Raw genomic sequence first — 16794 nt, forward strand, 5'->3', positions numbered from 1 at the left:
CAAAAATTTTTCTAGTGGATCACTAGGGGTAATAGTGAGTGGTGCCGCTTCCATTTCCACCCCTTGGTTCCTGGACCCATGGATCCTGGCTATGAGAGAAACAGCACCATACAGTGGATGCTGATTCAGAGCATATACAGCTTCCTGGAGAACATGACCCCAGCCCTATAAGGTATTGCCACTTAGTTGGCACCGTAATTGAGTTTTCAAAAGGCCATTCCACCATTCTAACAATCCAGCTGCTTCTGAATGATGGGGAACATGGTAGGACCAGAGAATTCCATAAGCATGTGCCCATTCCTGCACTTCATTTGCTGTGAAGTGTGTTCCCTGATCAGAAGCAATGCTTCTGGATAAGGCATTCTGTAAGCCCACGGATGGTAGTTTTGGCAGAAGCAATGCATGCAGGGAAAGCAAACCCATATCCAGAGTATGTGTCTATTCCAGTTAGAACAAATTGCTGCCCCTTCCATGAAGAGAGTGGCCCAATGTAATCAACCTGCCACCATGTAGCTGGCTGGTCACCTCGGGGAATGGTGCCATTTCGGGGGCTGAGTGTGAGGCTCTGCTGCTGGCAGATTGAGTACTCAGCAGTGGCTGTAGCCAAGTCAGCCTTGGTGAGTGAAAGTCCATGTTGCTGAGCCCATGCATAACCTCCATCCCTACCACTGTGACCACTTTGTTCATAAGCCCATTGGGCAATGACAGGAGTTGCTGGGGAGAGAGGCTGACTGGTATCCATAGAACGGGTCATCTTATCCACTTGATTATTAAAACCTTCCTCTGCTGAAGTGACCCTCTGGTGTGCATTCACATGGGACACGATATGTTCATGTTTTTAGCCTACTCAGAAAGGTCTATCCACATATTTCTTCCCCAGACCTCTTTGTCACCAATTTTCTAATTATGGTCTTTCCAAGTCCCTGACCATCCAGCCAAACCATTAGCAACAGCCCAAGAGTCAGTATACAAATGCACATCAGACCAGTTTTCCTTCCAAGCAAAATGACCAACCAGGTGCACTACTTGAAGTTCCGCCCACTGGGAGGATTTCCCCTCACCACTGTCCTTCAAGGACACCCCAGAAAGGGGTTGTAGTGCTGCAGCTGTCCACTCTCGGGTGGAACCTACATATCGTGCTGAACCATCTGTAAACCAGGCATAATTTCTCTTTTTCAGTCAATTCACTGTAAGGAACTCCCCAAGAGGCCATAGCTCTGGTCTGGGAAAGAGAAGGTAATGTGGCAGGAGTGGAGACCATGGGTATTTGGGCTACTTCTTCATGCAATTTACTTGTGCTTTCAGGACCTGCTCTAGCCCTATCTCATATATACCATTTCCATTTTACAATAGAGTGCTGCTGCGCATGCCCAACTTTATGGCTTGGTGCATCAGACAACAACTACTCTCTCAAAAGGACAGTAGTTATCTGCAGCAGATGATAAGGCTTTGCTCCAAAATCCCAAGGGTCTGTGTTGTGATTCTCCTATAAGGGCCTGTCAAAGGCTCCAGACAGCATCTCTGTTTGCCACCGACACTTCAAGCACCATTGGATCTGCTGGACCATACAGCCCAAGTGGCAGAGCAGCTTGTACAGCAACCTGGACCTGTCGCAGAGCCTCCTCTTGTTCAGGTCCCCACTCAAAATTAGCAGCTTTTCTGGTCACTCAATAAATGGGCCAGAGTAGTGCACCCAAATGAGGAATATGTTGTCACCAAAATCCAAAGAGACAAACTAGGCATTGTGCCTCTGTTTTGGTCGTAGGAGGAGCCACATGCAGCAACTTATCCTTTACCTTAGAAGGATATCTTGAAATGCCCCACACCACTGGACACCTAGAAATTTCACTGAGGTGGAAGGACCCTGTATTTTTGTTGGATTTATATGTCATCCTCTGACATGCAAATGCCTTACCAGTAAGTCTAGAGTAGTTGCTACTTCTTGCTCACTAGGTCCAAACAACATGATATCATCAATATAATGGACCAGTATGATGTCTTGTGGGAGGGGGAAATGATCAAGTTCCCTGTGGACCAGATTATGACATAGGACTGGATAGTTGATATACCCCTGAGGGAGGACAGTGAAAGTATATTGCTGACCTTGCCAGCTGAAAGCAAACTGTTTCTGGTGGTCCTTACTAATAGCTATTGAGAAAAAAGCATTTGCCAGATCATTAGCTGCATACCAGGTACCACGGGATGTATTGATTTTCTCATTTGAAGCCTTAAGCTCATCCCTTTCACTCCTTAATATATCCAGTGTACTAACAAAAGTCAGCTAACATCTGTATACCTTGTATTTCCAAAAAACTCTGTAAAGGTGTCAAAAACATTATCCCCCAGAGCCTGGCTTTGTACAAGCGAAGCATTAGGCAAATCAAATGGTGAGATTTTGACTATCTCTTTTGCCAGCTCACTCCATGGATTGGGATCATTCTGATTATGGGAATCAGAGTCCTTGGTGTCTTTGAGTCCAGTAAGAGTAGAAAACCACTCATAAAAACCCATTTTTAAGATTCTTTTTCTTAAGAACCACTCCTGGTACCAAGATATATTAGTTAGGTTTCTCTAGATAAACAGAATCAAAAGGGAACACTGGCAAATATAAAATTTATAAAAGTGTCTCACGTGACTGTGGGAATGCAGAATCCAAAATCCACAGGGGAGGCTGTGAAGCCAATGATTCTGATGGAGGGTCTGGAGGAACTCCACAGGACAGGATCACAAGCCAAAGCAGGAAGAGAGCCTGTCTCTTCTGAATCCTCCTTAAAAGGCTTCCAGTGATTAGACTGAGCATCACTCATTGCAGAAGACATTCCTCTTGGCTGATTACAAATGGAATCAGCTGTGGATGGAGCTAACATGATCATGATTTAATTCTATGAAATGTCCTCATTGCAACAGACAGGCCTGCACTTGCCTAACCAGACAAACAGGTACCACCACTTGGCCAAGTTGACACATGAACCTGACCATAACAATCAGTAAGGAAATATAAAATTTGAATGATACTCTAAACCAAATAGACCTAACAGACATATATAGAACACTTCACCCCCCCCTCAAAAAAATGCACCTTCTTCTCAAGGGCACATGTATCATTCTCCAGGATAGATCATACGTTGTTTCACAAACAGAGTCTCAAAATTCAAAATATGGAAGTTATAAATTGCATATTCTCTAACCACAATGAGATGAAGCAAGGAATCAATACAGAGGGGAGCATGGAAAATTTACTAATGTGTAGAAATTAAACAGCATAATATTAAACATCCAATGGGTTAAAGAGGAAATCAGAAGCAATATTAGGCAGTATCTGGTGTGAATAAAAATGAAAATACAACATAACAAAACTTATGAGATTCAGTGAAAGAACTACCAAGAGCATACATTAAGAAAAACAAAGCCTTCAAATCAGAGACTAAACTTCAAAACTGGAAGAATTAGCAAAAGAAGTGCAAACCAAATCCAAAGCTAGAAGAAGGAAGGAAATAACACAGATCAAAATGGAGACAAATGAAATAGAAGATAAAAAACAATAGAGAGAATCAACAAAATGAAAAGTTGGTTCTTTGAAGATATCAATAAAACTAACAAACCTTTAACTAGGCTAACAATGATAAAAGAGAAAAAACAATGAACATAGGAAATGAAATGTGGGGCATTACTATTGGCCCTGCTGAAATAAAAAAGGACTATAAGAAGACACCATGAACAACTGTGTGCCAATAGATTAGATAACCTGATGAAATGGACAAATTCTTAGATACACAAAACAATGTACACTGACTCAAGAAGCAGCAGAAGATTTCAGCAAACCAATTATTAGTAAAGAGACTAAATTAGTAATGAAAAACCTCCCCCAAAATAAAATCCCATGACCAGATGGCTTCACAGGCGAATTCCACCAAACATTCCAAGAAGTCTTAACTTTGATTCTGCTCAAATGCTTCCAAAACATTAAAGGTGAGGGAACACTCCTTAATGCATGCTACACGGCCAACATTGCCCTCATACATAGCAAATCCAGATAAAGAAGAATAAGAAAAAAAACTATAGACCAATATCTCTTATTAATACAGATGCAAAAATCAACAAAGTATTAGCTAACTGAACCCAACAATTTATTTAAAGAATTATACACCATAATATGGCAGGATTATTCCTGATATGCAAGGTTGGTTCAACATAAGAAAATAAATTATTGTAATACACCATGTTAACAGAATGAAAGTAAAAAAGCACATGATCATCTCATTTGACTCAGAAAAGGTATTTGACAAAGTATAGGACCCTATCATCATAAAAACACTTAGAATACCAGGAATAGAAGGAAACTCTCTCATCATAATAAAGCACATATACGAAAAGCTCACAGCTAACAACTTACTTAATGGTGAAAGCTTTCCCTCTGAGATCAGGAAAAAGACAAGGATGTCTATTGTCATCACTCCTATTCATCATTATACTGGAAGTTCTTGCCAGAAAATTATTCAAGAAAAAGAAATAAAAGGCATCAAAATTGAAAAGGAAGAATTTAAACTTTCACTATTTGAAGATGATATCCCATATAAGGAAAATACTGAAAAATATACAACAAAGATCCTAGATCCTATAAATGAATTCAACAAAGTGGCAGGGTACAAGATCAACACCTCAAAGTCAGTAATGATTCTACACACAAGCAATGAACAATGAAGAAGAAATCATGAAAAGAATTCCATTTACAAGAGTAACTAAAAGAATCACATATATATAGGAATAAATCTAACCAAAGATGTAAAGGACTTGTATGCAGAAAATTTCAAAACATTGCCAAAAGAAATCAAAGGAGGCTTAAATAAATAGAAGGATATTCCACATTCATGGATTTGAAGGCAAAATATCATTGAGATATCAATACTATATAACACAGTTTATAGATTCAATGCAATCCCAATAAAAATTCCAACAACCTTCTCTGCAGAAATGGAAAAGCCAACCTCAAATTTATATGGAAGTATAAGGGATTCCAAATAACTAAAGCCATCCTGAAAATGAAGAATGTAGTTGGAGGACTCACACTTACCAATCTTAAAACTCATTACAAAGTTATATTAATCAAAATAGCATGATACTGGCACAAAGGCAGACATATAGACCAGTGGAACCAAACTGAGAACTCAGAAATCTATCTCACATTAATGGCCAACTGATTTTCAACAAGGTGGCAAAGACCACTCAATTGGGAAAGAATGGTCTGTTCAACAAATGATGCTGGGAAAGTTATATCTCCATTTCCAAAAACTTCAAAACATTGCTAAAAGAAATCAAAGAAGACCTAAATAAATGGAAGGACATTATTTGTTCATAGATAGAAATACTAAATATCCTTAATATTTGAATCCTTACCAAAGCAATTTTTAGATTTAACACAATCCCAGTCAAAATTCCAACAATGTTCTTTGTAGAAATGGAAAAGTCAATCATAAAATTTATATGGATGGGTAAAGTGCCCTAAACAGTTAACATCATCTTGAAAAAGAATGAAGTTGGAGGGCTCAATTTCTCAATCTTAAAACTTATTACAAAGCCCCAGCAATGAAAATAGTCTGGTACTGGCATAAGTATGGAAATGTAGACCAATAAAATCAAATTGGGTGTTAGAAATCAATCTTCATATTTATGGTCAACTGATTTTTGATGAAGGGGCAAAGACCACTCATCTGGGAAACTATTTTCAACAAATGGTGGTGGGAAAACTGACTCTCCATTTGCAAAAACAAACAAGCAAACAAACAAAAAACAGGAGGACCTCTACCTCACACCAAAATAGATCAAAACCTAAATAAAAGAGTTAGAATTACCAAACTCCTAGAGGGAAATGTAGGAAAGTATCTTCAGAATCTTGAGTTAGGCAATAGTTTCTTAGACTTTGCATCCAAGTACAAACAACAAAGTAAAAATAGATAAATGGGACCTAATAAAAATTTAAAACTTTTGTGCCTCAGGTGGTTTTACTGTGAAAATAAAATCACAACCTACACAATGGGAAAAAAGATTCGGAAATCTTATGTCTTATAAAGGTTCAATATTCAGCATATAAAAAGAAATACTACAATGCAACAATAAAGTCAAAAAACCCAATTTAAAAAGACAAAAGACTTGTGAGTAAACACCTCTCTAAAGAAGATATGTAAATGAACAGAAAGCATATGAAAAGGTACTCAATATGTCAGCCACCAAAGAAATGCAAATCAAAACCACAATGACGTTCCATTTCACATCCATTAGAATGGCTACTATTAAAAAAAAAAAAAAGGAAAACAAGTATTTGAGAGGATGCAGAGAAATAGGACCCCTCATTTATTGCTGGTGGCAGCGTAAGATAGTGCAGCTGCTGTGGAAGACAGTTTGGTGGTTCCAGGTAAAGTTAAGTGTAGAACTACCATATGACCTGGTATTTTGGCTTGCAAAAGCTGATAAAATGCAGTATTTTGGAAATGAGCTTTTAACAATGAGGATTTATTAGCTTACAAGCTTATGGTTCTGAGATTATGAAAATGTCCAAATCAAGGCATTGTGGAGGCATTCCTGAAGAAAGGCTGCTGGCTATCCAGGACCTGCTGACACACGGCAAGGCACATGGTGGCATCTGATGATTTCTCTTTTCTTTTCTGGGTTTCACTGCTTCCAGCTTCTGGCTTCAATGGTTTCTTCTCTGTTTTTGTGGCTTTCTGTGTTGTGTGTGTGTGTGCTTCTGTCTCAGCTTCTGTTCTTTCTAGTCCATCCTCTTATAAAGGACTCCTTTAAGTGGATTAAGACCCACCTGCAGCATACCTCAACTGAAATAACCTAATCAAATGGCCCAACCCACAATAGGTTATACCCACAGGAATGGATTTATTTTAAGAACATGATTTTCTGGGGTACATACAGCTTTCATCCATCACATTTCACCCTCTAAATCTCCAAAAGACATGTTCTTTCCATATGCAAAAGACATTCATCCCATCACATCTCAAAAGGCTTAAATCATTTCTCTAATAATACTAAGTATATAATCACATTCATTATAGGTGAGGTCTGACCTGGGGCACAATTCCTCTCCTGCTGTGGACCTGTAAAACTTAGAACAATTGATTTGTTTCCAATATATAAAAAAGGGCCAGTCACAGAGTAAATGTTCTCATTGCCTTAGGGAGAAATTGGATTCATGGGTAATCGACCCAAACAATTCCAAAATGCTTCAGGGCATACTTCATTAGATTGCAAGATCTGAGAGTCAACTATAGAATAACATTTTGTCCTTGGGGCCTTATAGAGAAGCAGCCCCACCCTTTCCAAGGGCTAGCACAGCAGACCTGATCCTTCCAAACAGGGGGTGAGGGGCTTCAACATCTCCAAGAATTGGGATGATGGACAGACTCTAGGCCCTCCCCTCACCCAGGTTGGTAGTTAGACTCTCTGCAATCTCCATAGCACAGGTTCAAACCCCTGAGAACGAGAAGGTGCTGGCCAGACTCTCCATGAGGAATGTGTTCCACCCTCTCTGAAAACTGGAGGAGCAGCAGTCTTTCTGAACAATAGGGTGGCCAAGCTCTCCACAATCCCCCCAGCATCTGAGTTCCCTGCAGGGGTAATACTGTCCCTGAATTAGAGGTGGAAGACCCACCCTCTGCAAGCTTTGGTACATACTCTTTCCACATACAGGGGTGGGTTCACTCTCCTGGCTCAAGGTTATCTTCACTCTGGACCTCAACTTTTATGGTTCTGTCCTTGAAGTCATTTTTCCTTCAATCTGTACATTTTCTGTTGCTTTTAGTCCTGGCTGGCAGTGATCTTGTTCCTACAGACCTCACAAAAAACTTGTTAGTTTTGCATGCAGTACACAGGGGTCCCAACCATTAGTCAGTAGGACCTTCCACAAATCCTTTCCAGATCACTGCATTTCCAATCATGACTTGTACTGAAATGGCTGACTGATTCCATGTACAGTTAAATCCCTGCACTATTTTCTGGGGATTCATTTCCTGAAGATCAGAACTTTCCAAACCATCAATTTCTGGTTTGTTTGTACCCAGGAGTTCACTTCTTAGCTTATCCCTTTCCTCTCGCATTTCCTATAAAGTGCAGGGAGGAGTCAGGCTTCATTTTTCACATTTAATTTGGAAATCTCTTCAGCTAAGTATTGAAGCTCATCACTTTCAAATTCTGCCTTCCATACTACATCAGAACTCAATTTTGCAAACTTCTCTGCCCTTTAAAACAAGGGTTACCTTTCTTTCAGTTGGCAATGACATATTCATCATTTCTTTCCTCACTGAAAGTACCTTTAGCATCCATTTTTCTTCAAAGCAATCAAGACATTTTCTATAAAGTACAATACTTCCATAATCTTCCCCTTGCCCATTTATGAAGCCATTCCATCAGTTTTGGTATCTGCAATCTCTTCTGGTACCAAAACCTATTTCAGTTTGCCTCTCAGTTCTGAGGCCTTGCAAATGTCCAAATCAAGGCATCATCAAGATGATAACTTCTTCCTGAAGAAAGTCTCTTAGCAATCTGGGACTCCTCTGTCACATGGTAAGCCACATCACAGCATGTGGTTTCCTCTTCTTTTGGGTTTCAGTTTCCAGCTTCTGCCTTCAGTAGTTTCTTCTCTGTTTCTGTAGATTTCTTTCTGTGTTCTGGGTGTGTCATTGTCTCTCAGCTTGCTTTATTTCTCTATTTCATCCTCTTATAAGGACTCCAGTAAGAGGATTAAGGCCTACCCAGACATGACCCCCGAAGCAAATAACCTAATCAAAAGGTCCCACCCACGATAGGATGACACACACATGAATAGATTAGCTTTAAGAACATGACTTAAGAAGTGGCCAAGATGGCAGCTTAGTAAGGTGTGGAATTTAGTTTGTCCTCCAGAGCAGCTAGTAAATAGCCAGGAAAGTACAGAACAACTGCTGGGGTCACATCAGTGACTGGACACACAGCACACACCAGTCTGGACAAACTGGACCAATCCCACCTAGAATTATGAGTCCCCCAAACTGCAGAAACCAGTGTCCCTCCCCCACAGGCTGGTTCCCAGAGGGGAAAGGAAACAGACTTTACTAACAGCAAGGGGCTGACTCAACTGAGCTCCAATTATGGAATTAACAAATTCTGACCAATAAAAATAGACCCCCTGCTCAGCAAAACCTCAAATAAAAACTAAAGTTACTAGTTTTTGCCCCAGCACAGAGGGGGTTGGGCTGACAGGGGAATAAAACAGAGGTTTTTGGATCACACAGCACAAAATACTTGAAAAACTCTGGAACCCCCCCCCAAAAGAGGGAGCACACAGGACCTGGAGATACAAAGAGCAACATACCAACTTAAGCTGTTGACTAACAAACCTGAGGAGTGGGGGTCCTGCTCTGAAAGGATTTTTTGTCTTTTTTTCTACTGCTTAACTGCTCTTAGGTTCCAACTGCTCCAGACAAAGGCAGAATTAAGCTTGTCTGAGAGACAAAGAGGCTGGTCAGGTGAAAGGAGGTAATTCCCTGGAGGCTGTGCCTTCCCCAGGAGAGGGCCCAGCTCAGGTGGAATCCCTCCTTCAAGGAATTCAGACCCCAGGGATTGGAAGACTAAAATGATTAAACCCAGCATACAACCTCTCCTCTGCCTTAACCACACCCCCCAGCAGGAAGAGTCTACTGAAATTAAAGGTACCACATCACTTTATGCTGGGGGAACCCACAGGCAGACAAGAATCACATACTGGGCAGGATAGTAAAAACACAGAGTATAGAGACTTCATAGGAAAGTCTATCAACCTACTGGGTCTCACACTCAGGGAAAACTGATGCAGGTGACTCTTTCCTCCTAAAAGGAAAGGCCAGCCTGGTCTGGGAAAATCTGACTGGAGCCTATAATACCTAAGTAGACCTTCCTAAGGAATAAAAAGGCATCAAACAGGCAGGACAAGAAGGAAGAACTGAAAAATTATGATACATTAACCAAAACCTAGGCTAGAGGTCTAGAATAAGCTGAATTGAATGTTAAAGAACATACAGAGAACAAAGCCATGCAGCAAAAAAAAATCCTAGGTAAAAGAGTGAAAACAATCTGCAAAATAAACTAGTTAAGGAAATCAAATGCCTAGACAACACCAAAAAATAATGAATCATACTATGACAATTGAAGATATGGCCCAGTCAAAGGAACAGACCAACAATTCAAATGAGATATGGGAATTGAAACAATTAATTCAAGATGTTTGACCAGACATGGAAAGTCTCATCAAAAATCAAGTCAATGAATTGAGGGAGGATATAAAGAAGGCAGAGGACGAACAAAAAGAAATCAAAAGTCTGAAAAAACAAATCACAGAACTTATGGGAATAAAAGGTACAGTAGAAAAGATGAAAAAAACAATGGAAACCTACAATGCTAGATTTCAAGAGGCAGAAGACAGGATTAGTGAACTAGAGGGCACAACATCTGAAATCCGATAAGCAAAAGAAAATATAGGGAAAAGAATGGAAAAATATGAGCAGGGACTCAGGGAACTGATTGACAACATGAAATGCATGAATACACATGTTGTGGGTGTCCCAGAAGGAGAAGAGAAGGGAAAAAGAGGAGAAAGACTAAAGGAAGAAACTATCACTGAAAATTCCCCAACTTTTATGGTAAAATTACAGATCCAAGAAGTGCAGTGTACCCCAAACAGAATAGATCCAAATAGACATACTCCAAGGCACTTACTAATCAGAACGTCATATGTCAAAGAGAAAGACAGAATTTTGAAAGCAGCAAGAGAACAGCAATCCATCATATACAAGGGAAGCCCAATAAGGATATGTATAGATTTCACAGTAGAAACCATGGAGGTGAGAAGACAGTGATATGATATATTTAAGATTCTAAAAGAGAAAAACTGCCAACTAAGAATTCTATATTCAGCAAAATTTTGTCCTTCAAAACTGAGGGGGAAATTAAAATATTTTCAGTCAAAAAAATCGTGAGAAAATCTGTGACCAAGAGATCAGCTCTGCAAGAAATACTAAAGCTAGCACTGGAGACATAAAAGAAAAGACAGGAGAGAGAGGTATGGAGTAGAGCATAGAAATGGAGACTACTAGTAAACACAAAAAGAGGAAAAATTAGATATGACATATAAAATCCAAAAGGCAAAATAGTAGAAAAGTACTGCCCTTACAGTAATAACACTAACTGTTAATGGATTAACTCCCTAATCAAAAGACATACACTGGCAGAATGGATCAAAAAACAGGACCTATCTACATGCTGTCTATAGAAATTACAAGAGAAATCAGTAAATATCTCAAGGCAAACGAAAATGAAAACACAACACATCAAAATTTATGAGATGCAGTAAAGGCAGTGCTAAGAGGGAAATTTATTACCCTAAATGCCTATATCAAAAAAGAAGAAAGAGCAAAAATTGGGGAATTAATTATTCACTTGGAAGAACTAGAGAAAGAACAGCAAACCAACACCAAAGCTAGCAAAAGAAAGGAAATAACAAAGATTAGAACAGAAATAAATGAAATCGAGAACAGGAAAACAATCAAGAAAATCAAGAAAACCAGAAGTTGGTTTTATGAGAAAATCAATAAAATTAATGAACCCTTACAAGGTTGACAAAAAGAAGAGAGAGGATGCAAATAAATAAAATCAGAAATGGAAGAGGAAACATAACTACAGACCCCACAGAAATAAAGGAGGTAATGAGAGGATACTATGAACAACTATATGCTAATAAACCAGACAACGTAGATGAAATGGACAACTTCTTAGAAAGGTATGAACAACCAACATTGACTCGAGAAGAAATAGACGGTCTCAACAAACCTATCACAAGTAAAGAAATTGAAACAGTCATTAAGAAGCTTCCAAAAAAGAAAAGTCCAGGGCCAGATGGCTTCACATGTGAACTCTATCAAGCATTCAAGTAAGAATTAGTAACAATTCTGCTCAAAATCTTCAAAAAAACTGAAAAGGAGGGAAGGCTATCTAACTCATTATATGAAGCCAGCATCACCGTCATACCAAAGCCAGACAAAGATACCACAAGAAAAGAAAATTACAGACCAATCTCTCTAATAATATAAATGCAAAAATCCTCAACAAAATTCTTGGAAATAGAATCCAGCAGCACATTAAAAAAAATTATACATCATGACCAACTTGGATTCATTTCAGGTATGCAAGAATGTTCAATATAAGAAAATCAATTAATGTAATACACCATATCAACAAATCAAAGCAGAAAAAACACATGATCATCTTGATTGATGCAGAAAAGTCATTTGAGAAAATTCAACATCTTTCTTGTTGAACACACTTCAAAGGATAGGAATAGAATGGAACTTCTTCAACATGATAAAGAGAATATATGAAAAATCCACAACTAACATCATCCTCAATAAGGAAGGACTGAACGCTTTCCTCTTAAGACCAGGAACAAGACAAGGATGTCCACTGTCACCACTGTTATTCAACATTGTGTGGGAAGTACTAGCCAGAGCAATTAGACAAGAAAATGAAATACAAGGCATCAAAATTGGAAAGGAAGAAATAAAACTCTCACTGTTTGCAGATGATATGTTACTATATGTCAGAAACCCTGAAAAATTCACAGCAAAACTCCTAAAGCTAATAAATGAGTATAGCAAAGTGGCAGGTTACAAGATCAACACTCCAAAATCTGTAGTGTTTCTATACACTCGTAATGAGCAATCTGAGGGGGAAATCAAGAAAAAAATTCCATTTCCAATTGCAACCAAAAGAATAAAATATTTAGGAATAAATCTAACTAAGGATACAAAAGACCCATACAGAGAAAACTAGAAGAAATTGCTAAAAGAAATCATAGAAGACCCTGAAAATGGGAGGGCATACCATGTTCATGGATAGGAAGACTAAATATAGCTAAGATATCAATTCTACCTAAATTGTTTTATAGATTCAGTGCAATACCAATTAAAATCCCAAAAACTTACTTTGCAGAAATAGAAAAACCAATAGCCAAACTTATCTGGAAAGGCAGGGTTCCCCAAATAGCTAAAAATATTTTGAGAAAGAAAAATGGAATCCGAGGTCTCACACTACCTGACTTTAAGGCATATTACGAAGCTAAGAGTGGTCAAAGCAGCATGGTACTGACATAAACATAAGATATACTGGCCAATGGAATCAAATAGAGTATTCAGACATAGGAAAACTGATCTTTGATAAGGCAGTCAAGCCAACTCATCTGGGACAGAACAGTCTCTTGAATAAATGATGATTGGAGAACTGGATATACATATGCAAAAGAATGAAAGAGGATCCATCTATCACACCCTATACAAAAATTAACTGAAAATGAATCAAAGACCTAAACATTAGATCTAAGACCATAAAACTTTTAGAAGAAAATGTAGGGAAATATAAAACTTGTAATACGAGGAAGTTTCCTAGATCTTACACCAATGAGCATTGAAGAAGGAAACAGATAAATGTAATCTCCTCAAAATTAGACACTTTTGTGCATCAAAGAACTTTGTCAAGAAAGTAAAAAGGCAGCCTACACAATGGGAGACAATATTTGGAAATGACATATCAGATGAGGGCCTATTATCCAGAATATATAAAGAGATTGTTCAACTCAACAACAAAAAGACAAACAACCCAATTACAAAATGGGCAAAAGACATGAACAGATATTTCTCAGAAGAGGAAATACAAATGACTAAAAGGCACATGAAAACATGCTCAACTTCCCTGGCTATTAGGGAACTACAAATCAAAACCACAATGAGATATCATCTCATACCCACCAGAATGGCCATTATCAATAAAACAGAAAACAACAAGTGCTGGAGAGCATGTGGAGAAAGAGGCACATTTATCCACTGTTGTTGGCAATGTAAAATGGTACAACCACTGTGGAAGCAGCTTGGTGGTTCCTCAGGAAGCTAAGTATAGAATTGCCATATGTTCTGGCAATACCATTGCTAGGTATCTATTCAGAGGACATGAGGGTAAGGACACAAATGAACATTTGTACACCAATGTTTATAGCAGAGTTATTTACAATTGCCAAGAGATGGAAACAGCCCATATTTCCATCAACAGAAGAGTGGATAAACAAGCTGTGGTATATACATACAGTGGAATATTACACAACTATAAGACAATAAAGTCATGAAGGATGTAATAATGTGGACGTACCTTGAGGATATTATGCTGAGTGAGATTAGCCAGAAACAAAAGGACGAATACTGTATGGTCTCACTGATATGAACTAACATCAATGAATGCACTTGGAGAATTTCAGTTAAGAACATCAGGAGATAGAAATAGGGTAGATATTGGGCAATTGGAGCTGAAGTGATAAAGATTGTGAACAGGACTGTTTGTAAAAATTCAGAAATGGATAGCACAGTAGTACCTGACTGTAGTACAATAATGTAAGCACATTGAATAAAGCTGAATGTGAGAACAATAGAGGAGGAGGGCTGGGAGCACATATGAAAGAAGGAAAGATATACAATAAAGAATGAGATGGTGTTCTAGTTTGCAAGCTGCCGGAATGCAATCTACCGGAAATGGAATGGCTTTTAAAAAGGGGGAATTTAATAAGTTAATAGTTTACATTTCTAAGGCTGAAAAAATGTCCCAATTACAACAAGTCTAAAGAAATGTCTGATCAAAGGCATCCAGGGAAAGATATCTTGGTTCAAGGTGGTCGATGAAGCTCAGGGTTTCTCTCTCAAGTGAGTAGGCACATTGCAAACAAAGTCACAATTTCTCTCTCAGCTGGAAGGGCACATGCTGAGCCCAATTAGAACAAGTCAATAGAAATGTTCAATCAAATGTATCCAGGAAACGATGCCTTGCTTCAAGAACGCTGATGAAGTTCAGGGTTTCTCTCTCAAGTGACAAGGCACATGGTGAAAACAGCCACAGTTTCTCTTTTGGCTGGAAAGGCACATGGCAAGCACGACATCATCTGCTAGCTTTCTCTCCTGGCTTCCTGCTTCATGAAGCTCCCCAGGAGGCGTTTTCCTTCTTCATCTCCAAAGGTCGTTGGCTGTGGACTCTCTGCTTCATGGTGCTGCAGCATTCTCTGCTCTGTCCAAATCTCCCATTCTCCAAAATGTTTCCTCTTTTATAGGACTTCAGAAACTAACAAAACCCACCCAAATGGGTGGAGACATGGCATGAAATGGGATTGTGATTAAAACATGGCTTTTCTAGGGTGCATACATCCTTTCAACCAGCACAGTTGGTATAATCTAAAACAAACAAACAAACAAAACCAACAACAACATGACCTTCTGGGGTACTCAGAGCTTCAAACCATCACACCTAGCAATCCCACCTCTAGGTATATACCCCAAGAATTGACGGCAAGGACTCAAACAGATTTTCATAGAAGCATTATTCACAATTACAAAAAGATAGAAGCAGCCTAACTGTCCATCAGTTGATGAATGGATGCATACTACACGATACATATATACAAAGGATTGTTATTCAGCTGTAAAAAGGAATGAAATCCTGATACATGCAACAACATGAATGAACCTTGAGGATATCATGTTGAATAAAAAAGTCAGATGTAAAAGACAAATATTGTATGATTCCCTGCATGAAGTAATTAGAATAAGCAAACTCATGGAGTCAGAACCTAGAATATATATTACAAGGAGATCAGGTGGGAATCAGAAATGGGAAATTTTTAAGGTCTAAATGTACAGGGTTCCTATTTGGGATGATGGAAATGTTAAAGTAATGGATGCTGGTGACAGTAGTACAACATTGAAAACTCAAATAACAGCACTGGAATATATTTTAATATGATATGCTATCATCAATTGTAACAAATGTCCCATGCCAAGGTTTTGGAGTTAGAGCAGTGTATGGGAACCCCACATTGCATGACTGTTCTGTAAGCCTTCAACTTCTCTAATAAAATAACTGATGGAATATTTATTAGTGCTAGTGAGTAAAGATTCTGAATGAGTATGATATAAACAGCATCAATTGCAACAGATAACTGCACTAGTGTTTTCAGTAGTGGTTACTGTGATGTATGTCCCAAATCTCCCTTCAGGAACAAAGGACTTATTCCTCCAGATGCTGGATGTGTTGCCAGCAAATATGTCTCAGTAACCAGCCTCTTTGAGTAAATGCCTTGACTAAAGATATCATCCATGTCCAAGGACATGCCCCCTTTCCTGGCACTGACCAGTTGCCATGGGGGTCTCGATCTTGAAAACTCTACCTCAGCTTTTCAAATAAAAGTGGGATAAACCAAGGCCTTTGTTGAAACAGTATATCACAGCCCAACTTCTCCCTCTCCCCAAAACAGTTTCCTTAGCCTTCCTTCTGCAGGTACTGAACCCTAGCAAACTCTTTGTTGAAACAGTATATCACAGCCCAACTTCTCCCTCTCCCCAAAACAGCTTCCTTAGCCTTCCTTCTGCAGGTACTGAACCCTAGCAAACTTCCTGCATACCAAAGTCCATCTAAAGAGTGTTTCCAAAAGAACCCATCTTTTGACAACGAATCTAATTCACATGAGAAGTATGGGGAAAAGTCACAATGCCAAAGGTAAGGAATAAAAGGTGAGAAATTAGATCACACAAGAATGGTTAACTCTTTCATGTAACTTCGCTTTCACCAACAGGCAATTTTGGTGATGACCAAAATCAAAACAGCAGAAAGCTCTCACCAATCCCTTATCTTTAGCATGGGATATATCTGCGCATGTTCATAAATCGAAAGATATACAACATTTATAGACACAGA

At 38.8% G+C, this 16794-nt stretch overlaps 1 long non-coding RNA gene across 1 annotated transcript in view; it reads right to left on the minus strand.

The window, feature by feature from the left end:
- The window catches only part of LOC143649878 (uncharacterized), a 108010-nt gene that overhangs the window by 89506 nt on the left and 1710 nt on the right, over nt 1-16794 (minus strand). The window lies entirely within an intron of this gene.

The sequence above is a fragment of the Tamandua tetradactyla genome, chromosome 11, assembly GCF_023851605.1.
Source record: "Tamandua tetradactyla isolate mTamTet1 chromosome 11, mTamTet1.pri, whole genome shotgun sequence".
Lineage (NCBI taxonomy): Eukaryota > Metazoa > Chordata > Mammalia > Pilosa > Myrmecophagidae > Tamandua > Tamandua tetradactyla.